Source organism: Macrotis lagotis, chromosome 8 (assembly GCF_037893015.1).
Source record: "Macrotis lagotis isolate mMagLag1 chromosome 8, bilby.v1.9.chrom.fasta, whole genome shotgun sequence".
NCBI lineage: Eukaryota > Metazoa > Chordata > Mammalia > Peramelemorphia > Peramelidae > Macrotis > Macrotis lagotis.
The window spans coordinates 104,091,291-104,116,709 of NC_133665.1; the positions used below are offsets into that span (position 1 = coordinate 104,091,291).

At 37.8% G+C, this 25,419-nt stretch overlaps 1 pseudogene; it reads left to right on the forward strand.

Moving 5' to 3' along the window:
* The window catches only part of LOC141496522 (EEF1A lysine methyltransferase 2-like), a 31,504-nt pseudogene extending 6,537 nt beyond the window's left edge, over nt 1–24,967 (forward strand).
* Nucleotides 24,968–25,419: the final 452 nt, after the last annotated feature.

Sequence of the window (25,419 nt, forward strand, 5' to 3'; positions counted from 1 at the left end):
TGGGCCTTGGGTTTCTCAGCTGTTCCCCTTACTCCCCAACTTGACTGAGAAAAATTTACAAATATTGCCATGGTTAAGAATTATAGAATTAAAAGTGAAAGAATCCTTAGAGATCCTCTGGTCTGGCCCTCTTAGAGATTTTGTAGCTGAGCCCTTGAGAGCTGGGGTGATTTGCCCAAGGTTGAAAATGGCAGAGCAGGGAGGTTCCACCATGCCAGGCTCCCACCTTCCAGACCCCCTTAGGGTCTCCTTTCTCCTTCCTTTGGGTATAAAAAGGATCCTGAGCAGTAACCCAGGAGGGTGCAAACCCAGGGGATACATCAAAGGTCTAATGTCTGCCCAGGTGAAGACCTTTCTCTACAGTCCCAGACTTTTTTTTTAGGTTTTTGCAAGGCAAATGGGGTAGTAGTCATTGAAACTAACTGGTAGCTAGGTGGTGCAGTGGATAGAGCACCAACCTTGGAGTCAGTAGTACCTGAGTTCAAATGTGGCATCAGACACTTAATAGTTACCTAGCGGTGTGACCTTGGGCAAGTCACTTAATCCCATTGCCTTAAATTAAAAAAAAATACAAACTAACTGGTACTGGCTAAGAAATAGGAAAGTGGATCAGTGTAATAAATTAGCTACAAAAGAAAAAGTAGTTAATAATTATGGCAACATACTGTTTGATATATGAAAGACTCTAGCTTTTGGGATAAGAATTCACTATTTGACACAAAAACTGCTGAGAGACTGACCAATATGACCAGAAAGGACAATGATCAATGTTGGAAGGGATGTGGGAAATCTGGGACATTAATACATTGTTGGTGGAGCTGTGAACTCATCCAACCTTTCTAGAGAGCAGTTTGAAACTGCCCAAAGGGCAACAAAAATGTGTATACCTTTTGATCCAGCAATACCACTACTGGGCCTATACCTTGAAGAGATGATGAAAAAGGGTAAAAAATCACTTGTACAAAAATATTCATAGCAGTCCTGTTTGTGGTGGCAAATAGAATTCAAGGGGATGTCCTTCAATTGGGGAATGGCCTAGCAAACTGTGGTATAGGTATGTCATGGAACACTATTGTTCTATTAGAAACCAGGAGGGATGGGAATGCAGGCAAGTCTGGAGGGATTTGCATGAACTGATGCTGAGGGAGATGAGCAGAACCAGAAAAACACTGTATACCCTAACAGCAACATGGGGGTGATGATCAACCTTGATGGACTCGCTCATTCCATCAGGGCAACAATCAGGGACAATTTGGGGCTGTCTGCAATGGAGAATACCATCTGTATCCAGAGTAAGAACCGTGGTGTTTGAACAAAGACCAAGGACTATTACCTTTAATTTGGGGGGGGGGACCTGATATCTTATTGTTTGATCTTGCTATCTCTTTTACTTTATGTTTCTTCCTTAAGGATGTGATTTCTCTCTCATCATTCAATGTGGATCAATGTATATACCATGGAAACAATGTAAAGACTGGCAAATTACCTTCTGGTGGGTGGAGAGGGAAATAAGATTAGGGAAAAAATTGTAAAACTCAAAATAAATAAAATTTTTAAAAAACTGCTGAAAAAACTGGAAAAAGTATGGCAAAAAATTTGATATAGATGAATATCTTACATCCTATACCAAGATAAAGTCAAAATCGATACAAAATTTAGATATAAAGGGAGATAAGTCAATTAGAAGAAAATGAATAATCCATATTCAGATCTATGACATGAGAAGAAGTATATGAACAAAGAAGAGATAGAGAACATAATAAATTGCAAAATGGATAATTTTCATGACATTAAAAAGGTTTTATACAAGCAAAACCAATGTAACCAAGATTAGAAAGAATGCAGAAAGGTGGGAAACAATTTTCACAGCTAGTATTTGTGATAAAGGACTCATTTCTAAAATATTTAGAGGACTGAGTCAAATTTATAAGGGTACAAGTCATTCTCCAATGGATAAAAGATCAAATGATAGCAACAAACTTAACATATGAAGAAATTAAAATCATCTATAGTCATTTGAAAAATCTTCCAAGTCCTTAATTGAATAGAGAAATGCAAATTACAACAACTCTGAGGTACCAGCTCACACATATCAGACAGGCTAAAATGACAAAAAAAAAAAAAAAAAGGAAATGATCAATGTTGGAAAGGATGTGGAAAAACTGGTACACTAAGGCAGTGTTGGTGGAGTTGTGAACTGATCCAACTATTTGGGAGTAATTTAGAACTATGTCCAAAGGGCACTAAAGCTGTGCATACTTTTCGGCCCAGCAATACCACTACTTGGTCTATATCCCAAAGATCAGAAAAAAAGGGGAAAAGAGTCACTTGTTCAAAAATATTTGTTGCAGCTCTTTTTGTAGTGGCAAAGTATTGGAAATTGAGGGGATGCCCATCAATTGGGGAGTGGCTGAACAAATTATGGTATATGAATGTGATGGAACACTATTGTTCTATTAGAAACTATGAGTAGCCTGACTTCAGAAAAACATGGAAAGAAAAACATGCATGAACTAATGATGAGTGAAGTGAGTCAAACCAGAGGAACATTATACACATTAATAGCAGCATTGTGACATGATTAGCTGGGATGGATACAGCTCTTCCCTCCAGTTCAGTGATCAAGGATAATACTGAGTTATCTGCTAAGGAAAATGCCCCCACATCCAGAGAAAAACTATGCAAAGCAAATACTAAATCTTCTATGTTTTCTTTCCATTTTAGTTCTTTTTGCAACATGAATAATATGGAAATATGATAAACAGAATTATACACATATAACCTGTATCAGATTGCTGCCATAGAGAGGGCAAGGGTAGGGGGAGTGGGAAAAAAATGTGCAACTCAAAAGCTTGTAAAAGGATGAATGTTGAAAACTACCTTTGCATGTTATCAGAAAATAAATTAATTTAAAAATTTTTAATAGAAAAGAAAAGAAAGTGTCCAAGTGGGATGGGCAGGACTTCAAGCTGCTGCTGGGGGGAGAAGACGGGGCAGAGTGGCAGGTGGTACATTGGCTCTACCCCAACTAGTGGGTAGGGCTCCCAGCATCAGTGGAATTAGGATCCTAAGATTGATGTCAACAGGTGGCCATCTCTTTGGTTCCTATTGGAAAGAGTACAGGAACCTTCCCACCTTTCACCTCCACCCCTAAGTAGAAATCTTGGTGGGAAATAGACCAGGTATAGCTGAAGAGCCCCTTCCCTGAGGCAGGGTCCTTGGAAGAAGTAGAAGTCAGTGAGGATTCTTCAGGCACTCCTGTAGTCATCTTCCAGGGTGCCAGCCAAATCTCCGGGATGGCTGGTTTATCTAGCATTCTCCCTCTCAGCCACCAGGGGAATGGTTTTCCAGGGTTAGTCAAGGATATAATAGTCAATTCTAAAACTGGAGGTTTGGGGCAGCTAGGTGGCACAGTGGATAGTACACCAGCCCTGGAGTCAGGAGGACCTGAGTTCAAATGTGGTCTCAGACACTTAATAATTACCTAGCTGTGTGGCCCTGGGCAAGTCATTTAAACCATTGCCTTGCAAAAACCTAAAAATAAATAAATAAATGAAACTGGAGGTTGATAATGGGTCTCTGAAGGACCACAAGTCAATCATTGAAGCTCAGAAAAACTGAGACTGCTTTTCTTCTAAGCACTGCACCTGAACAGGAACACATTTGTTCAGATGTAAGGACAGTGCTGAGGAAAATACACAACATAAAAGAAAAATGACTATTTCAAAATTACAAAGAATGAGTTTGACCTTTAAGAAAAAATATGAGAAAGCTGCTTCCTTCCTTTCCGGTTCACAGGTCTAAAAATTTACTTCTATTTTCTCAGATGTTTTTCAATTTTAAAAATCAGTTTTGTTGATTATTTAAAATCTTTGCTACCCTCTTAAAATTATTTGTTATATGGGCTCTCTGGGGCATGGGACAGGGAGCTACCAGGGAAATTAAATCAAAGTAAAAACAAGATATAAATTTTGAATAAAAGAAGACAATTGCAATCGTTCAATCGAGTGGTGAGGGAGTCTTGAACTGGTTGGTGGCTGTAAATAGAGTTCAGGACATGGAATGTGCTGGATGTTTTGAAGGGAGAAAGTACAAGATGTACCAACAGATTGGCTTTGTGGGGGGAGGGACAGTGGAGAATCCAAAATGACAGAGTCTGCTAGTCTAGCTGACTTGAAGGATGATATCTATTAAGCAGTGGATAGCTATTTATTAAGCACCCGCCATGTGCCAGTCACTGAGCCTGGACAGTAATAGAAAAGGAGGTAGAGTTTTCAAGGCTCCTAAGAGGTCCCTGTAAGGTGGAGCATAGAGAAAGACTAGATGGTCTTAAATGTTGGAAACTGGATGGTATCAAGATAGAACCAAGTGTCTCTGATGCAATCAACAATATTTAGCAATGAGGATAACTATTTATTTTATAATTTTCAATTATGGACATACAGAGGATTATAGATTAAGAACAGTTTGGGAATATAAATATCAACTAGTAGAAGCCTCTCATTTTATTTTATTTTTATTGAGAACTTATCTGAATTTTTTTGGTTCCATTTTTGAGTTCCAAGCACTCTCCCTCCTCCCTCCCAGCCCAGCATTAGAGAAGGCCAATATTTTAGTTATATAAGTGAAATGCATACTTCCATTTTTCCAGTGATTTCTCTGGAGCTAACATCTTCCTTCTTAAATCTTTTGTAGTTCATTTGAACATTCACCTTGCTGAGAATAGTTTAGTAATTCACAGTTCAAACAATACTGCTATTATTGAATATATAACATTCTCTTGGTTCTACTCATTTCACTCTCCATTATTTCATGTAAGTCTATATTTTTCTTAATTAACTTGCTTCCACTTTTTGTAATAACAAAGAACTAGAAATTAAAGGGATGTCCATCAATTGGGGAATGGATGAACAAGTTATGATATATAAATGTAATGGAATACTATGATTCTAAAGAAATGATGAACAGATTTCAGAAAAATCCAGAAAGATTTGCATGAACTGAGGCTAAGTGAAGTGAGCAGAACCACATAATAACAGTAGCACTGTATGATCAACTATGATAGACTTAGTTCTTCTTAGCAATATAGTGATCTAAAACACTTCTAAAAGACATGATGGAAAATGACATCCACATCCAGAGAGGGAATTAAGGAATCTGAATACAGATCAAAGAATACTATTTTCACTTTTAAAAATTTATTTCTGGTTTTTTCTTTCTTGTGTTTTTTCCCTTTATTTGATTCTTCTTTTACAACATTAATATGGAAATTTGTGTAACATGATTATACATGTTTAAACCTACACCAGACTTCTTGCTATCTTAAGGAAGGAGAGGGAAGAGAGAACAAAAGAAAATTTTGAAACTCAAATTTTTCAGAAATGTATGTTGATACTACCTATCCATGTAATTAGAAAAAAATAAAATTTTATTTAAAATGGGGGAAATTTTAAAAGCATATTATTTAAAAATTGTGAATAAAGAAAAATTAAATAAAATCAACTGGTTCTTCATTTCCTTCAGCAGAAGAGTATTCCAAATAGTAACTTCCAATGGTTGCCACAGGCCAGGTTTTCTGGGGTTGCCACAGGCCAGGCTTGTGGAGGAGGGGGAGGAGGAAGGAGGCTTCGAGCTGTTAGCCCTGGGAATCCAAGAGCTTTGGAATCCTGAACATGAAACAAAATTGCATATTTTTCACAAATATGTAGGCTCAGGAGAAACATGGTTTGGAGAAGAAAGTATGAACCAATTAAACAAGTGGTTGGAAAAATGCAAGATCCCTTTGGATTATTCAGTGCTTGACATTGGAACTGAAAGTGGGATCTTTTTGGTTGAATTAGCAAAATTGGGATACTCTTAATAGTACTGAAATTGATTACTCTCCTTTGGCAATACAGCTTTCTGAAAGAATAATAGAAAAGGAAGGTTAATCCAACACTAAGCTACATATAAAAGGGTTTTGGAATCCTTTTAGCAAAGATTGGATTTCATGTTTGCATTGACAAAGAAACCTTTGAATCCTGACAATGCATCTGAGAAGAGGAAGCAGTCTCTTCAAGGCATTGCAATATAAAGGCTTTTTTTTCTGATAATGTCTTGTAACTGGACTAAGGATGAACTTGCAAAATGAGTTTAGTGAAGGATTTGAAATTGTGGAAGAACTGCCAACACCCACATTTATCTTTGGAGGGAAATCTGGAAATAGGATAACTGCACTGGTTTTCAAAAAAAGTGAGGTCTGTCTCTGGACACATTCAATTTTCTTTTTCGGAGTGTCAGAATCATCCTGATGGAGATGTGGGCAAATCATACCCAAGTTCATGGCACAACAGAAAGCTGCACACCCCAGATGATTACACTGGGGCAGTGAGAAATCCTAGACCTATAAGGACCTAGTTTGGAGAGATGTACAGAGAATTATGTTGAATATATTTTATATTTGAAATTTACATATTTTCTTTAATTAAACAAATCTTTATAATTGCTGAACAACAGCAACAAATAAGAATAGTATTTCATTACAATCATACAGCACAACTTGTTTAGTCATTCTACATGATGGTTATCCCCAGAATTCCAGTTCTTTACCACTACAAAGAGAACTGCTATAAATCTTTTAGAATATTTAGCTTATTTTCCTTTTTCCATTATCATCTTGGGAAACAGACCTGATAGTGGTTACTGGGTCAAAGATATACATAGTTCCATACCTCTTTGGGCATAATTTCAGATTGCTCTCCAAAATGGTTGATCAATTCACTGTTCCAACAATTAATGTCCCAATTTTTCCACATCACTTCCAACATCTGTCTATTTTCCCTTTATCATTTTATCCAATCAGATAGATGTGGGAATGGTATCTCAAAGTTGTTTTAATTTGCATTTCTCTAATCATTCTGATTTAGAACATTTTTTCATATGACCATATGATTTTATTTTTTTCAAAAAGTACCTGTTCATATCCTTTTATTATTTATCAATCAAGGAATAGTCTACAAATTTTTATAAATTTGACAAAAAATACTCTATATATTTGAGATATGAGACCTTCATTGTCCATAAAAAAATTTCCCCCAAGGATTCTGCTTTGCCCCTCATTTTAAAGAGAAGGAAACAAAGACTAGAAGTGGGACATGACTAAGTCAGGGTCTCATAGTCAGTCATGGGCAGAAGTAACCAGCATTGGACCAGACCTGCCATGGGGCAGCTGGGTGAGGGGTTAGTTTTTTGCCTGCACTTGGGTGGATGACAGGCTGAGTGTCCATATGTCCGGGAGGCAGGTCTTTAAGTTCATTTTGTTGAGAAAGATGTAGGCCTCTGGCCCTTGCATTTGTCTGAGCCCTAAGTCAGACATAGACAGACCTCCTGGGGCAGCCAGAGCTCTTTTGAATTCTTGCTTGAACTCTGTTTTATTTTTGTTTTGTTTTGTTTTGTTTTGTTTTTTCAGCGCTGAGGGTATATAATACAGTAGTTGCCCAAGCTGGTACAGGGACTTCTAGGAATACCAGCTTCCAGAAGGATACTCTCAACCCTAACTAGGGGTCCAGTTTCTTGTTCTTAGAATCTTGCAATATCCCTGAAGAAGAAAGGAGACAGTAATCAGAGAGCATAGGGAGAGACATGGATTCTCCTTCTGAGTCTCAACATTTCATCTTAGAGGAAGGAAGCACCAGACTTATCCTGGCATATTGTCAGATTCTTTTGTGCCTCTGCTCCTGAATTCCCCACCTCAGTTTAAAACTTAGGGATCCTTATCAACAGTCTTGGGGGCAGAAGCCAATTTGTGGCAAAAACTACAGATTATGTACACACTAGAAGGTCTTACTGTGGTGACCTGAGGGAACAGAGCAAGCTTTAGAGGGGGGGATGGTGAAAGGCAAGACTATTTACCTGGGCATAATTTGTGTCTTTTAGGGCTGGGAAGCATGTGATGGATGGGACCAACTGGGGGATTTAGGGCTTCTTCCTTTTTTTCTTTTTTCTTTATTACTACAATTATTACAATAATTTTGTTATGAGTAAACATAAACTCCCCTCACCCCCAAGAAGATGTGAGTGAGAGAGAGAGAGAATAGTGAGTGAGAGAGAGAGAGATAAAATGTACTTCAGTCTGTGTTCAAATTCCAATGGCTCTGTCTCTGGGGTGAGTTGCTTTCTTTATCATAAGTCCACTAGAGGGATGGCTAGGTGGTGCAGTGCATAGAGCATGGGTCTTGGAGTCAGGAGTACCTGGGTTCAAGTCTGACCCCAGGCACTTAATAATTACCTAGCTGTGTGGCCTTGGGCAAGCCACTTAACTCCATTGCCTTGAAAAATCTAACCCCCCCCCCAAAATAAGTCTACCAGAGAAGTTGCTTCAATATTTTCCCCACAGTAGCTATTACTAGCTGTACCTCCATTCTATTCCTCCCCAGTCTCATTTATTCTATTCTCTCTCTCTCCTTTCATCCTGGCCCTGTCCAAAAGTGTGTTGTATATGAGTACCCTTTCCCTCAATTTTCCCTCTCTTCTATCATCTATTCCCCTCTTCCCTCCCCCATTCCCCCTTATCCCATCCCTTTCTTCTCATTTTTCTCTAGGATAAGATAGATTTTTATACCCTATTAGTGTGTATGTTATTTCCTCTCTGAGCCATTTCTGATGAGAATGAAGGCTCACTCATTCCCCCTTGCCTTCCCCCTTTCCACTCCATTGAAAAAGCTTTTTCTTGACTCTTATGTGAAATTTCCTAGCTTCTTCTTCATCTACTTTACCTTTCTCCCAGTACTTTCCTTTATCACCCATTGACTCCATCTTCTTACTATATTATACCATTATATTCCACTCCTTCCTGTGCCCTGTCTATATATGCTCCTTCTAACAGCTCTTATAAATGAGAAAGTTTATATGAGTTATCAATATTTTCTTCCTATGCAGGAATACAAACAGTTCAACATCATCAAGTTCCTCATAGTTAGTCCCTCTCTTCTACTCCCTCTATGGTTCACCAGCATCCTGTACTTGGAGATCAAACTTTCTGTTCAGCTCTGGTTGTTTCAATAGGAAAGTTTGAAAGTCCCCTGTTTTATTGAAAGGCCATCTTTTCCCCTGAAAGAGGATGTTCAGTTTTGCTGGGTAGTTGATTTTTGGTTGTAAACCAAGATCTTTTGCCTTCTGGAATATCATATTCCAATCCCTACAAGCCCTTATTGTAGATCCTGTGTAATCCTGACTATGGAGCCTTGGTGGTTGAATTATTTGTTTCTGGCAGCTTTTAGAATTTTCTCTTTGATTTGGGAGTTTGGAATTTGGCTATAATATTCCTGGACATTTTTCTTTTGGGATCTCTTTCAGGAAGTGATCAGTGAATTCCCTCAATTTCTATTTTACCCTCTGCTTCTAGGATCTCAGGGCAATTTTGCTGTATTATTTCTTGAAAAATGAAGTCTAGGCTCTTGTCCTGGTTGTGACTTTCAGGTATCCCAATAATTTTTAAATTATTTCTTCTGGAATCTGTTTTTGAGGCTGGTTGTTTTTCCAATGAGATATTTCACATTTTCTTCTAATTTGGGGATTTTTCTTCCTGATTTCTCACAAAGTCATCAGCTTCCTTTAGTTCCATTCTTCATTTGGAGGAGTTATTTTCTTCAGAGAGCTTTTTAACTTCCTTTTCCAGCTGGCCAATTCTGCTTTTTAAGGCATTCTTCCCTTCATTTATCTTTCATTTTGTTTTTTTTTCCATTAGGCCTAAACTGATTTTTAACATATTATTTTCTTCAGTATTTTTTTGTATTTCTTTCACCAAGCTGTTGATTTGGTTTTCATGATTTTTCTGCATCACTCTCATTTCTCCTCCCAATTTTCCCCTCACATCTCCCTTAATTGCTTTTCAAAGTCTTTTTTGAGCTCATCCATAGTCTGAGCCCATTTTCTATTTCTCTTGGATGTTTTGGTTATAGAAGCTTAGATTTTGTCATCATCTAAGTATGTGTTTTGATCTTCCATGGCACTAAAGTAATTCTTTATGGTCAGATTCTTCTTTTTCTGTTGTTTACTCATTTCCTCAGCCCAAGACTAATTTACAGCACTTCCAAGGCTTTTGTTTTTTTTTTTTGGGGGGGGGGGATAGCCCACTTGGACCTTTATTCCTCCAAGGTCTTATATTCTCTTGCCTGTGCTTTGATATGTAGATGACTACAGCACTTCCCTTTGCCCTGGAGCTGTGAGGAGGGGTCCTGCTTGTCCATTTTATGGAAGGCCAAACTGCAAGCTGGATCTGAGTGTGGGCAAACAGCAGAGTCCTGTCCCCAGGGAGAGCAGAGGAATTTCTGCAGTCTCCCCTGACCCCCTTCCCATCTGTAGGCTATGCTCTGGGGATGTAGGCTGCTTTCTCCAGATTCTTGCTGCAGATTCTGTGGCCAGTGCTCCCTCAGTCCACACTCATTCTGGTGTAGCAGAATTCTCTCCCCTCCCTTTAAGGTGTTCCAAGGCTGTGCTTCGACCCGGACTTTTTCCAACTCCCCGTCCTGCTGAAACACACCTTTCCTGGAACCTACAGGTTTTCTTGAACTGGGAAAATGTATCACTCAGTCTTTCTGTGGGTTCTGCCCCTCTAAATTTTGGCTAGAGTCATAATTTGTTGGCTTTTGGAGTTTTGGGGGGAAGGAGTTCTCTGGAAAAGCTGCCATCTTGGCTCTGCCCACCTCAGGCTTCTTCTTCCTTGAGTAGATCAAGGGCATTTTACTTGGGGATGGGAAGGGAAACTAATTAGGAAAATCAGAGACTAGCCTAGAAGGAATTTAAAAAAAAATCAACCTATGAAAGAGTCCCATCCAGTTAGACTAGGAGAGTGATAATTCCTCAGGTTTAAGACCTGTTAGCAAATGTTTCTGTTTGCCCCTTTAGTAGACCTAGGAATAGGTTAAATAGGTCAGGCTGGCTCACAATCCAGCTCTTCTATGAATGCACTGGAAACTTAGAAGATGCTCAAAACAGCTGGGAACTCGTCCTGCATGTACCTTGAAGGCAGCTCTTAACCACCCTCCCTTATTGACTGCAGGGATACAGATATCCCACTTTTTTTTTACTTTTGCAAAGTAATAGAGTTAAGTGACTTGCCCAAGGTCACACAGCAAAATAATTATTGTCTGAGACTGGATTTGAACTAAAGTCCTCCTGACTCTATCCACTGCACCACCTAGCTGTCCTTTATCCTACTTCTTTTTCAGACTTCAATCTTTCCTTTCTTCTCCTGTTTTGACCTTGTGAAGATGACTTACATATATAGATGACTATTAAATTTTATCTCATTAGATTTAGCCCATCCCCATCTATTGGAGACCTTTTTGAATCTTGACTTAAAAATGTAAATGGTACTTTTTTTTATCAATTACATGTAAAGAAAATTTTCAGTATTTATTTTTCATAAAAATTTGAATTACAAATTTTTCTCCCTCCCCAAGATGTTAAGTAATATGATATAGGTCATACATGTGAAATCATGTAACACTTATTTCTACATTAATCATGTTGTAAAAGAAGAAACAGAAAAAAGAAAATAGAACATTAAAAAACAAATAAAGGGATAATAGTATGCTTTGATCTGCATAGACTTCCATCACTTCTTTCTTTCTTTTTTTTTTTTTTAGGTTTTTGCAAGGCAAATGGGGTTAAGTGGTTTGCCCAAGGCCACACAGCTAGGTAATTATTAAGTGTCTGAGGTCAGATTTGAACCCAGGTACTCCTGACGCCAGGACCAGTGCTTTATCCACTATGCCACCTAGCCGCCCCATCCATCACTTCTTTCTCTAGAAGTGGACAGCATTTTCAGTCATGAGTGTTTTAGAATTGTCTTGGATCATTGTATTGCTGAAAAGAGCCAAGTCTAGACTAGTTGATCATTGCACAGCTATTGCTGTGCTCATTTCACTGAGCATCAGTTCATGGAAGTCCTTCCAGGTTTTTTCCTGAAATCTTCCTCATTGTTTCTTCTTCTTTTTTTTTTTTTTAGGTTTTTGCAAGGCAGATGGGGTTAAGTGGCTTATCCAAGGCCACACAGCTAGGTAATTATTAAGTGTCTGAGGCCGGATTTAAACCCAGGTACTCCTGACTCCAGAGCCGGTGCTTTATCCACTGCTCCACCTAGCCCCCCCCCCCCCCCATTATTTCTTATAACACAATAGTTGAATCTTTACTCTTTTCAGTCAGTGAATGAACTGACTCTCCTAGTGTTGAATCCTTTGTAAATTGGATAAGGATGCCAGTTGTATCTTTACCTACATCATGGATTTTTTTTTAAAAGATCACAGAGTCAATGGCACCCCCAAAAGAACTTTGTTTGCTTGTCTATTTGGGGGCAATGGGAGCAGATACCTTAGGCCACTGAAATGTTTAGATGGTGATCAGCTCCTAAGAACAGTCATGATGACTAAGTGGATCCAGAATGGGAGAATGGGAGTTTAGAGGAAGGAAGGATTCAGGAAAAGGAGGGTTTTCTTAACTGTACAATCCAGGGAGGTCAGGAGATGACTATACTTTTCCAGATGGAGGTAAACATGGTTAGGGGTTTTCTCCCCATCTAATTTTTACTGATTCTCTTTAGATTCTTGATTTCAATTTTGACTAGGGAGAGGAGTGGGGATAACAGAAACAGAAATTAGTAAGAGGAATAAGAATTTCACCTGTTTCTTTGACAAGTCATTCATCACCTAAGACTTGGACATAATATAGATATAAAGACCCTAAAGAGAGGAATCCTCTTTGCCTTTGGAGACTCATAGGAAGCTCAGAGGAGATGGAGATTATTCCTGGTACGTTCTGAAGACAACATGACCTTCCCACATTGGCCACAAGGACAGAAATTTTCTAGGTCATTTTAAAACCATATTGCAGTCTCTCCTTTTCCCAAGTAATTCTCAGTTTAGAATACTCATTCTTATCCAGAGACCTTCCTTTCCCTCAGTCTCCCATTCTGCTATTCTTGGTCCATCTGCTCATAAATGGTTGTTCTTTGGAATTGGTCACCAACTACACTCATTACCAGTGCAGAGGCTTAAGGTGTTTCCTCTTTTACCTCACTCCCAAATAGGCAGCCCTTTGTGCAGCCTTCTTCTTGCTTTTTAAATAAGTTCTGTATCTTATATTACCTTAGCATTCCATCCCAACCTCGAGAGTCATCCCCATATGACAAATAGTATTTTTAGAGAGGAAAAAAACAGTGGGAAGCACAACTGTTTTATATGTTGAAAAATACACAAATGTAATTTTGTTATATTTAACTTTGACTTTTTTTGAGGTGTCATTGTTCTTTCTATTTACATGCAGAAATTTGTGTAGGTGTAGAAGGAAATAAACATTTATACATGTATATACACACACAAAAATGAAATATATTTCTATATATACAAAAGTTATTTTTGTTCAATTTGTGTGGAGGACGGGCAGGAGGTTGAGAATTAGAATAATATTAAGCTTCTTCTTTCCTCTCTCCCAAATAATAGAGCAGAAAGAAGCCCAGAAGGATCCTGAGAAAAGCAAGAGAGCTATTTGAATATTAACATATTATTATATTTATATATAATAAAAATATATAAATATTATAAAGAAGGACAAGCTCAATAGAATATTGGTTTCATGTAGAGTCTTTTTTAAAAGAGTAAATGGAGGGGCAGCTAGGTGGCACAGTGGAGAAAGCACTGGCCCTGAAGTCAGGAGTACCTGGGTTCAAATCCAGTCTCAGACACTTCATAATTACCTAGCTGTGTGGCCTTGGGCAAGCCACTTAACCCCATTTGCCTTGCAAAAAAGAAAAAAAAAGAGTAAATGGAAATGATCATTTTAACAGGTACTTTAAAAATAAAGCATTTTTAAAAAGTGCAAAATAAGAGTAGGATAGTGAATGAGTTACAAAGTAGAAGCAAGACAGAAATAATGAAATTAAAAACTGGAAGAAAGAACTGAAAGGAAAGCAAATAGCATGGAACTGAAAATGGTACATCTCAATGAATTAATAGTCTTTTTTTTTTTGCAAGGCAATGGGGTTGAGTGGCTTGCCCAAGGCCATACAGCTAGCTAATTATGAAGTGTCTGAGGTTGGATTTGAACTCAGGTACTCCTGAATCCAGGTCCGGTGCTCTCTCCACTGTGCCACCTAGCTGCCCCGAATTAATAGTCTTCTTGAAAAAATAATATAACCAAAGTCTGACACAAGGACCTAGGGTGGGATCTCCCTACCTAGAGGAACTAAGGGGCCTACTAAGCTGGAAAGGAATTTCCTTGGATAGATTGTGGTGTGTGGATAGATATATCACTAGTTCCAGATGGATAACCATATGTTGAATAGAATATTCTTATATGAACTCCATAAGTTTTAGCAATTTATCTTGCCTCAGTCTTTTAGGATGCTCTGTTTTTGATTGTTCTCTTTTTCTCACAATGCCTAGTGATTCCCTGAAGATTAGGAGAGACCATTACAGCGATCTTGGAGTCATTTACCAGGCCAGATTTTATGGATAACCCAGAACTGATGCCCTGAGGAGTAAGAAACCTTAGGGAATGAATTTCTAGAACCAGGAGGATTCATTCAAATATCAGAACCCAGCTGGATATGAACTTGATGACCCTGGTGGTGTGAGTATACTTTGTCCTTGATCTCTCTTGGAAGTAAATATCTCTTTTGTAAGAGCTTATCAATGTTTTAATAGAAATAGGCTTCCAATTGATAGCAATAGAGAAGAACTCAATTCCTCAGGGTTACCCTTGAGAACTCTGAGGAACAGCTATAGCTGACTTGACTCTGGAAGACAGAGCCAGAAGAGTGTGTCTCTCTCTTTCTCTCTTTCTTGGTGTGTATGTTTCTCTCTCTTTTCCTTCTAATTTTCTAGTTATTTAAATTTCTTTAAAATCTTTATTATTGATTTACTTTTAACATTATTTAATTTTTCAATTTTGAGTTCCAAATTATCTTCTTCCCTCTCAACCCTAAACTGTCCACTGAGAAGAAAAGAAAAACGTTAATATTTAACATTTGTTAAATCACACAAAGAATGTTTCTATATTAACCATATCACAAAAAAATAAAGTGGGGGAAAACTTTAATTTGTACTCAGAATTTGTCAGTTTTCTCTTTGCAGATGGATTTCTTCATTATAACTCTTTTGAATCATTGCATTGATCAGAGTAGCAAATTTTTCATAGTTCATCATCATTACAACATTGTTGGTCCTGTGCACAATGATCTCTCAGTTCTCTCTTCACCTTGCATCAGATCATATCATTCTTGCCCTGTTTTTTTTCTGGAACTATCCTCCTCCAGGTAATTTTTTATAGCACACTAATACCCTATCAAGATCAGGTGCCACAAATAGTTTTGTCATTCCCCAATTGATGAGCATCCCTTCAACTTCCAATTCTTTGCACCACAAAAAGAGCTGCTATAAATATTTTTGTACATATTTGTACTTTCCCTTTTTCTTTGGTCTCTTCAGGATACAAATTTAGGATTATTTGTTGTTGTTCATAAATAGCAATTGTTTTCTGTTCTGGTCAGAAATTTTAAGGTCTTCCCCCTCCCAGAATAATATTTTTGAGATGGGCAATTAAGCCATCTTTTGTCTCAATTCTTGCCTCCTAGTGATATTGTTGGGTAAAAGGGTGGGCATAATTTTATCATCTTTTGGGAAAAGTTTCAAATTGTTTTCCAGAATAGATGGATCAGTTCACTAATCTGCCAACAATTCATTAGTGTATCTAATTTCCCTCATTCCCCCCAGCATTTGTCATTTCAGATAAATGTGAGATGGTACCTCAGAGTTGTTTTAATTTGCCTTTCTCTAACCAATAGTGATTGAGAGCATTTTTATTGTTACTATAGATAGCTCTTATTTCTTCTTCTGAAAACTGCTAATTCATAATCTTTAACTATCAATTGGGGAATGGCTTTTATTTATTTAAGAATTTGTAAATCTTATAAATTTGGTTCAGTTCTATACTTAGTATATATTTGAAAAGTGGGGCCTTTATCAAAAAAAATTGCTCTTAAAATTTTTTTATATGGCTTCATTGTCTTTTAGCAAAATGTAATTTCCCTGATTATCTCTTGTAATTAGGTCTGTTTTTGCTTTTGCTTTGTCTAAAATCATAATAGCTACTCCTACTTTTTTTACTTTAATTAAATCATATTAGATTCTGTTCTAGTCCTTTATTATAACTTTATTTCTGTGTCTCATTTCTCTTGTAAACAATATATTGTTGGATTTTGATTTCTAATCCATTCTATCTGCTTCTGTTTTATGGGCAATCAGTTATGATTACTAATTTTGTATTTCCCTCCATACCATTTTCTTCTATTTCTTTCCTATCCCTCCTCAAAAGTATATTTTGCTTCTAATCACTTTCTTCCTTAATTGGACCTCATTTTTATCATTCTCTCCCCACCCTCCACCTTCTCCTATCTTCTTCAATTTTTCTATTGGATAAGTATATTTTTATTCAAAACTGAATGTGAATATGTCCTTTTCTCTCTTTGAACCAATTTCAATGAGAATGAGGTTCAAGTATTGCCTACCAGCCTTCCATTTTCTTCTTCACTGTAAAAAAGGCTTTCTTGAATACTTCTTTTATGAAAATTAATTCTCCCCAGTCTGCCTCTCCATTCTCCCTTCTAATGAATCTCTCTTTCTCACCTTTCATTTTTTGAGGGGGAGAAATCATTCCCCCATAATCAATTAATACCCTTACCCTCTGGCAATGTAAACTCTTTTTATTTATCCTATTAATAACCAGATTGATTGTATACTTTGCAACCAAAGGTGGAAAAGCTTTATATAGTCAGTTAAAACAAGACATGGAGTTGACTGTGGCTTAAATCATGAACTTCTTATTGCAAAATTCAGGCTTTAATTGAAGAAAGTAGAGGACATTTTTAGATCTAAATAGCATCCCTATGAATATGAAGTAGAAATGATAAATATATTTAAAGGATAAGATCTAGTAGAGAGCCTGAAAAATTATGGAGTGAGGTTCATAGTACAGTACAAGAGACAGCCACAAAAATATTCCAAAGAAAAAGATCAAGAAAGAAAAATGGCTGTCTGATGAAGCTTTACAAATAAGCTGGGGAAAGAAGGGAAATGAATGGTAAAGAATGCAGAATTCTGGAGACTAGCAAGGAGAGATTTGAAGGTCTTCTTAAATGACCAAATGGAAAGAAATAGAAAAAATAAAATAGGAAAGAGAAGAGATCTCTTCAAGATAATTAGCTAGATCAAGGGAACATTTCATGAAAAATAGCCATGATAAAAGATAAAATTTAATGGAAGAAGAAGAAATTTAAAAGAGGTAGCAAGAATACACAACAGAACTCTACAAGAAGAATCTTAAAAATCACTAATAACCACAATGTTGGGGTTAGTGATCTGGAGCCAGATATCCTAGAGAATGAAGTCAAATAAATCTAAGGAAGCACTTGTAACAATAAGGGTAGTAGAAGAGAAGGAATTTCAACTGAGCTAGTGGAAATCCTAAAAGATGACTCTGTTGCAATCAATATGCCAGGAAAGTTGGAAAACTCAACAGTGGCCACTGAAATAGAAAAAATCAGTCTAAGTCCCAATCTTAAAGAAGGGCAATGACAAGGAACGCTCACATTACTGAATAATTGTGTTATTTCATATGCCAACAAAGTTATGCTTAATATTCTGCAAGTTAGGTTTCAGCAATATGTGAACATAGAATTACCAGAAGAATAGGTTGATTTTGGAAGAGACAGAGGAAGTAGAAACCTAATTGTCAGTATTTGTTGGATTATAGATTTGTTGGAGTTTCAGAAAACCATCAATTTTTGCTTCATTGACTATGTGAATCACATGAAAAACTTGACAAGTCCTCAAAGAGATGGGAATACCAGATTATCTTACTTGTCTCCTCATAAGTGACAATTAGAAGCAAACATGGAACAACATGAATTCTTCTTTTATGTAAGATCATTCTCCCCAGTCTTAAGATTGGTTTAAGATTGGGAAGGGAGTATGACAAAGCTATATATTGTCACCTTATTTATTTAATTTATATGCTAGAGTATGTGGTGCAAAATGCCAGGCTGGATGAATCAAAAGCTGAACTATTGAGAATCTCAGATCCGAGGACAATAAAACTCTTATGGCAGAAAGTGAAGAGGAATGAAGAATCTTCCAGATGAGGAGAGAGGAGTAAAGTGTAAAAGTTGACTTGAAGCTTAACATTAAAAAACAAAACCCAAGATCATGACAACTTGTCACATCACTTCCTTGAAAATAGAGGAAGAAGAAATGGAAGCAGTATCAGATTATATATTCTTGAGCTCAAAATTGCAACAGATGGTGACTGTAGCCATGAAATTAAAAGATGATTCCTTTTGGAAGGAAAGCTATGGCAAGTTTGGACAGCATCCAAAGAGGCATAAATATTACCTAGCTGACAGAGGTTCATATAGTCAAAGGTATGGTTTTTTCCAAAAGCAAGTATGACTGTGAGAGATGGACTATCAAGAAAGCTGAGCACTACAAAACTAATGTTTTCAAACTGTGGGACTGAAGAATATACTTAAGAGTCACTTAGCAAGGAAATCAAATCAGTCAATATTTAAAGAAATTAATTCAGACTGTTCACTGCAAGGTCAAATACTAAAGATAAAGCTAAAATATTTTGGTCACATAATGAAACGATGGTACTGATTAGAAAAGACCCTGATATTGGGAAAGATTGAAAGCAGACAATGACACAAATGGTTAGTGCCCATGGAAGCAATTAATGAACATTAGCTTAAGGCGGCCTTCAGTTGATAATGGAGAGTAGAAGAGCCTGGTGTGCTATATAGGTCCACGGGATCACGAGGAAGACATGACTGAATTACTGAACAATTCATCATCTTCATTGTTGTCTTATTTTAAGATGTCATATGCCTAGCTCCCCACCCCCACCCCAGCCTTCAGCAACTGATCACCCTGATCCATCAGCCGCCAATAACATCGAGGAAGGCAAAAAGATTACAATTCACTGAAGGCTCAGATGATAGTTAGCATTTTTTTTTTCAGTTAATAGTATTTATTTTTTCAATTTCATTTTGCAAGATTTTGAATTCCAAATTTTTCTCCTCTCCTTCCCTTCTCCCCTTCCCAAGTCATTGGTTTTACATGTACAGTCATATTAAATATGTTTCCATATTAGTCACAGTATTTTTAAAGCAATAAAGTATTTTTAAATTAAGATATATATTTGTTTTAGACTTAATTCTATTAAACATTTAATATACCATAGTATAGTGTACGTATACTTTTTATATGCATTTGGAAACCAAAAAATTTGTGACTCACTTTATTGGGATATTTGCTTTATTGTGGTGGTCTGGAACCAAACCTGCAATTTCTCTGAAGTATACCTGCATATGCTTTAAGAATAAACTTTAGGGTTTCATATGCACATGTTTTGTGTGTTTGTGCTCTTTTTTTGTGTTTAGGTTAAAATAAAAAAAATGGGGGAGAATAGACTTTGTTTCAGTCAAAGAAAATTTCGTTTCATTGAGGAGGGGATGGAAGAGAATCTTTTTTGGCTTCTTGATAAGTAGAAATATTTGAAGAGTAATAAAATGTCTCTGAGGCAGTTAGGTAGCACTGTACCTGGATTCAGGAAGACCCAACCAAAGGAACTAGCTGTGTGACCCTGGGCAAGTCACTCCACAAATATCTGCCTCAGTTTTCCCAACTGGAAAATGGGGACATTTATAGAATCTACCTCAGGGTTTTTGTGAGGATATGAAGAGATCATCTTTATAGAGTGTTTAGCACAACTGCTGGAAGCTAGTAGGTCCCAATGGGTTATTGTATAATCCATCTGCTGTTTGATTTGCATGGAACTTAACCTCTAAAATAATTTAAGTAGCCTTATGGATTGGATAGGCTAGGGAGTGAAGGTTGGGGTGGGGCATGATGAAGCTCTCCATTATCCATCCTCTATCCATTCTATTCAGAGAAGAGAGAGAGAGAGAGAGAGAGAGAGAGAGAGAGAGAGAGAGACAGAGACAGAGACAGATAGAGAGGGGCAGCTAGGTGGCACAGTGAATAGAGAACCGGCCCTGGAGTCAGGAGTACCTGAGTTTAAATCTGGCCTCAGACACTTGATAATTACCTAGCTGTGTGGCCTTGGGCAAGCCACTTAACCCCATTGCATTGCAAAAAAAAAACAACTAAAAAAAACAGACAGAGGGAGAGATGCTAAATGGACTGGGAAGAACTAAGGAGACAATGAGATTACGAAAGAAAGTTCAAGAGTGAAGCAGGAATGCAGCTCTCATTGTCTACCCTCCACCCTCCTGCAATCAGAGAGTGGGACTCATGGGGAAAGGGTATTCTCTATAAATCCTGATTCAAAACAGCAATCACCAAAATTATGTTATATGGTTAAGAAACATAAACCTTCATTCATCAAAGGAACACCTGAGGGACACAATACCCCCAAAAGTTCCATTGGAAACATGCTGGAGTCAAACATGTGACCTGTGCTTTCCACTGGCCTTCCAAGGTCAGATCACTCTGTTCATTCTCCTGATCCAAACTGGGAGCTGGAGGCTGCAAGGTAAGAACTCAGCTGTTGGAGGAATAAGGATTCATAGGTTCTTTTTTTTTTAATTAAAGATATTATTTGAGTTTTACAATTTTCCCCCCAATCTTATTTCCCTCCCCCCACCCCACAACAGAAAGCAATCTGTTCAGTCTTTACTTTGTTTCCATGTTGTACATTGATCTAAATTGAGTGTGATGAGAGAGAAATCATATCCTTAAGGAAGAGACAAAAAAGTCTAAGAGATAACAAGATCAGACAATAAGATATCTGGTTTTTTTTCTAAATTAAAGGGAATAGTCCATTAGCTTTGTTCAAACTCCACAGCTCTTTATCTGGATACAGATGGTATTCTCCTTTGCAGACAATCCAAAATTGTCCCTGGTTGTTGCACTGATGGAATGAGCGAGTCCTTCAAGGTTGATCATCACCCCCATGTTGCTGTTAGGGTATACAGTGTTTTTCTGGTTCTGCTCATCTCACTCAGCATCAGTTCATGCAAATCCCTCCAGGCTTCCCTGAAATCCTGTCCCTCCTGGTTTCTAATAGAACAATAGTGCTCCATGACATACATATACCACAGTTTGCTAAGCCATTCCCCAACTGAAGAACATTTACTTGATTTCCAATTCTTTGCCACCACAAACAGGGCTGCTATGAATATTTTTGTACAAGTGATGTTTTTACCTTTTTTCATCATCTCTTCAGGGTATAGACCCAGTAGTGGTATTGCTGTGTCAAAGGGTATACTCATTTTTGTTGCCCTTTGGGCATAGTTCCAAATTTCTCTCCAGAAAGGTTGGATGAATTCACAGCTCCACCAACAGTGTAGTAGTGTCCCAGATTTCCCATAACCCTTCCAGCAATGATTATTATCCTTTCTGGTCATATTGGCCAGGCTGAGAGGTGTGAGGTGGTACCTCAGAGAAGCTTTATTTCTCTAATATTATAGAATATTTCTCTAATAATTAATGATTTAGAGCAATTTTTCATATGTCTTTAATCTCCTCATCTGTAAATTGCCTTTGCATATCCTTTGACCATTTGTCAATTGGGGAATGGCTTTTTGTTTTAAAAGTATGACTCAGTTCTCTGTATATTTTAGAAATGAATCCTTTGTCAGAAACATTAGTTGTAAAGATTGTTTCCCAATTTACTACATTTCTTTTGATCTTGGTTACAGTGGTTTTATCTGTGCAAAAGCTTTTTAATTTAATGTAATCGAAATCATCTAATTAGTTTTTGGTGATGTTCTCTATCTCTTCCTTAGTCATAAGCTGCTCCCCTTTACATAGATCTAGTTCTTGATCTTCTAATTTGCTTAGTGTATTGTTTTTTATGTCTAAATCCTGTAACCATTTGGATCTTATCTTGGTAAAGGGTGTTAAGTGTTGGTCTAATCTAAGTTTCTTCCATACTAACTTCCAATTTTTCCAGCAGTTTTTATCAAAGAGGGAGTTTTTATCCCCATAGCTGGACTCTTTGGGTTTATTAAACAGCAGATTACTATAATCTTCTCCTGCTTTTGCACCTAGTCTATTCCACTGGATCACCACTTTATTTCTTAGCCAAAACTAAACAGTTTTGATGACTGATGCTTTATAATATAATTTTATATCAGGTAGGGCTAAGCCCCCTTCTTTTGCACTTTTTTTTCCATTAAGCACCTGGAAATTCTTGACTTTTTATTTCTCCATATGAATTTACTTACAATTTTTTCTAACTCATTAAAGTAATTTTTTGAAATTTTGATTGGTAGGGCACTAAACAGGTAGTTTAGTTCTGGTAGAATTGTCATTTTTTTTTATCATATTAGTTCTACCTATCCATGAGCAGTTGATATTTGCCCAGTTATTTAAATCTGATTTAATTTGTGTGAGAAGTGTTTTATAATTTTCAAAAAGTTTCTGAGTCTGTCTTGACAAATAGACTCCCAGGTATTTTATATTGTCTGAGGTTACTTTGAATGGGATTTCTCTTTCTAGCTCTTCCTGCTGTATCTTGCTAGACATATATAGAAAAGTTGAGGGTTTATTTTATAACCTGCAACTTTGATAAAATTGCTAATTGTTTCCAGTAGTTTTTTGGATGATTTCTTGGGATTCTCTAGGTAGACTACCATGTCATCTGCAAAGAGTGAGAGTTTTGTCTCTTCCTTCCCAATTCTAATTCCTTCAATTTCATGGTCCTTAAGGACCTTATCCAAGCACTAGAATCCATTTCCCAAAGCCAACAGGCTGAAGGCAACACCAAGCTCTGACTAGAGCTCTGACATAGCACTGGGAGATCCCTGAAGACACAACAGTTGAAGTGGTTCCTGCAGTATGACAATGTTTTGAATTTGGTGAAGTTTGGACTCATTGCTCCAACCAAGTAAGTCAGGGTTTCAGGGAAATGAGAATATTTGATCTGCAGAGGGAAAAATGATTATTGAGGGATAAAGGTTCTGGATTTGGTTTTAGAAACTGCTGGGCAGAAATGAATCTGGGAGGGTGGGACAACATGGCCTGGGTTATTCCTGTCTTTCACAGGGAAGAGGAGCACAAGGAACACAAGGGGCTCAGAAGGACTAGAAACATGGTGAAATGGAACTTACCCTAATTTGGAATCAGAAGACTCCAAACTCCCTGAGTTGCAGTTTTCAACTTTCTTTGACACCTCTGTCAATCATCTCACTTTTGTTGGCCTCATTTTTTCAACTCTAAATGAGAGCATTGGATGAGATCTCTAAAGTACTTCCCAACTTTCTGCTTTACAATTTGAAACTATTCTCCTATCTGCAGCTTACTATTTCCTTTTTTTTTTAGGGGTTTTTTTGGTAAGGCAAACAGGGTTAAGTGGCTTGCCCTAGGCCACACAGCTAGGTAATTAAGTGTCTGAGACTGGATTTGAACCCAGGTACTCCTGACTCCAAGGCCAGTGCTCTATCCACTGTGCCACCTAGCTGCCCCTTTACTATTTCCTTTTAACAAATTTTTTTATTATTTGTTTTTCCAATGTTATGTAAAGATAATTTTCAACACTCATTTTTATAAACTTTTCTCCCTCCCACTTTTCTTTCCCTCCACCCTAGGAAAGCAAGTAATCTGATATAGGTTATACATCTATAATTGCTGTAACTTATTTTCATAGAAGAAAGTGACAAATCTAAGAACTCATGCATTCAGAACTACCTGTAATCTCTTGTTCTCAGATGGGACCTGAGAATGTATTCAGAAACTGTGAAGTGGAAGAGATGGGTTCCTGCTCCTTCTCCTTTCAAAATGGATCATTCTGTGGTCTCCAACCTTTACTTCTCCCTTCAGGTAAAAACTACCAACCCCCTTCCCAGAGGGAACCCTGAGCCCCATTTTCCCCAACCTGCTTGCTTCTACACCTCAGGCATTCAACCAAGGTACTGATCATCAAGTTTTCTCAATTATAATGCATGAGTAAATTGTGTCTATTTATTCTCCTCAAACAGCCAAATTCCTTGCTGAAGTCTTCAAAGACATTAGGCCTAATAGTAGTTAGATTTATGTTTAGTTGAAAAAAGATCATGATATTAGTTTCCCTGAACTGAGATATATTCTACTTTACCACATCCCTCTGAGCCACAAAGAGGGGTCAAAAAGAAACTGTAAACTTGAATTAGGAGTTTATTCATTGCAGGGAAGGGAGGCAGAAAGGGAAGGAAGGAAGAAAAGAAGGAAAGAAAGAAGGAAGTAGGAGGCAGAATTTAGGAGGTCCAGAAAACATAGTTTTCACTGAACACAAAAGCCTAGCTTTCACAGAATTCCTAGTCTGCTTTCATAGGGGACCCTTTCATAGACATCCTTTTAAGGGAGAGGGGGAAATGACCTTCCCCTCAAACTATATTAATCTCTTTAGTCTAGTCTCACTCTGCTCTATTCATCCACAGAAAAATCGCCTATTTATCCTCTCCAGCAGGAAAACCTTACAAAAAGCTCCACTAGGCATTTCCCAACTCAGGTAAGAACATCCCCCACTCCCCACCTTCTTTGTTCTGATCCATCCAGCCTTTAAGGTGGGGGGGTAGCTTTCTCCACAAATTGCCACTGTAACCCTAGAGTAATTCATAGGAATCCCTGGTGTCTTAAATTGGGAGGGCAGGAGAATACTCAATAATCTTGGGTCTCTCTAATCAGGGAGATGAGATTTTTCAGGACAAATGTGGTGTTTTCTCAACCTAGAAGTCCTGGGATTAAGAGGAAGGGCACTAATGTTCTTATGTCTCTTCTCCCCTTCCCAGGTGACTCAAGATTCTAAATACAAGAAACTGGATACCCATTTGAGATTTGGTGTGTCCATCTGGAACTATGCTTCTGTCGGGCCAATTCAGAGGGACAATGTGGGTGAAGCCCTGGGAGACAGGACCAGCATCAACAGCAGATGAAGAAATCAGCTGGGCCACAGGTCTTCTCCCATGCCCCTCAATAGACAGGGAGCTCTGTCAGGCAATAAGAGGTCAGCTCCGGGAGGGCAGTCGATATCATTAGTGAGATCGAGGAGGCAGGAGGCCAAGTCCCTTCCAGAAAGACTGTTCTAGACCTGGCAAGGCAGAGATGGCTTGCCTCCAGGGGACCCAGGGATTCAATCAGGACAAGCTTGGAGATCAGAAGAAAACTCATCTTTGACTCTTGATTAGCTCCTAATTTAATCATTGGGGCAACTAAGTGCTAAAGTGGTTCTAGAGGCAGGAGGATCATTTACAAGTTGTGTGACCCTGGGCAAGTCACTTAACCTCAATTGCCTGCCCCCATCCACCCCAAAATCATTTGTCCTTGGTTTAGCCTATTGTGACCTCAACTTCACTGCTTTCCTTTCTAGACCTCAGTTTCTTCTTTT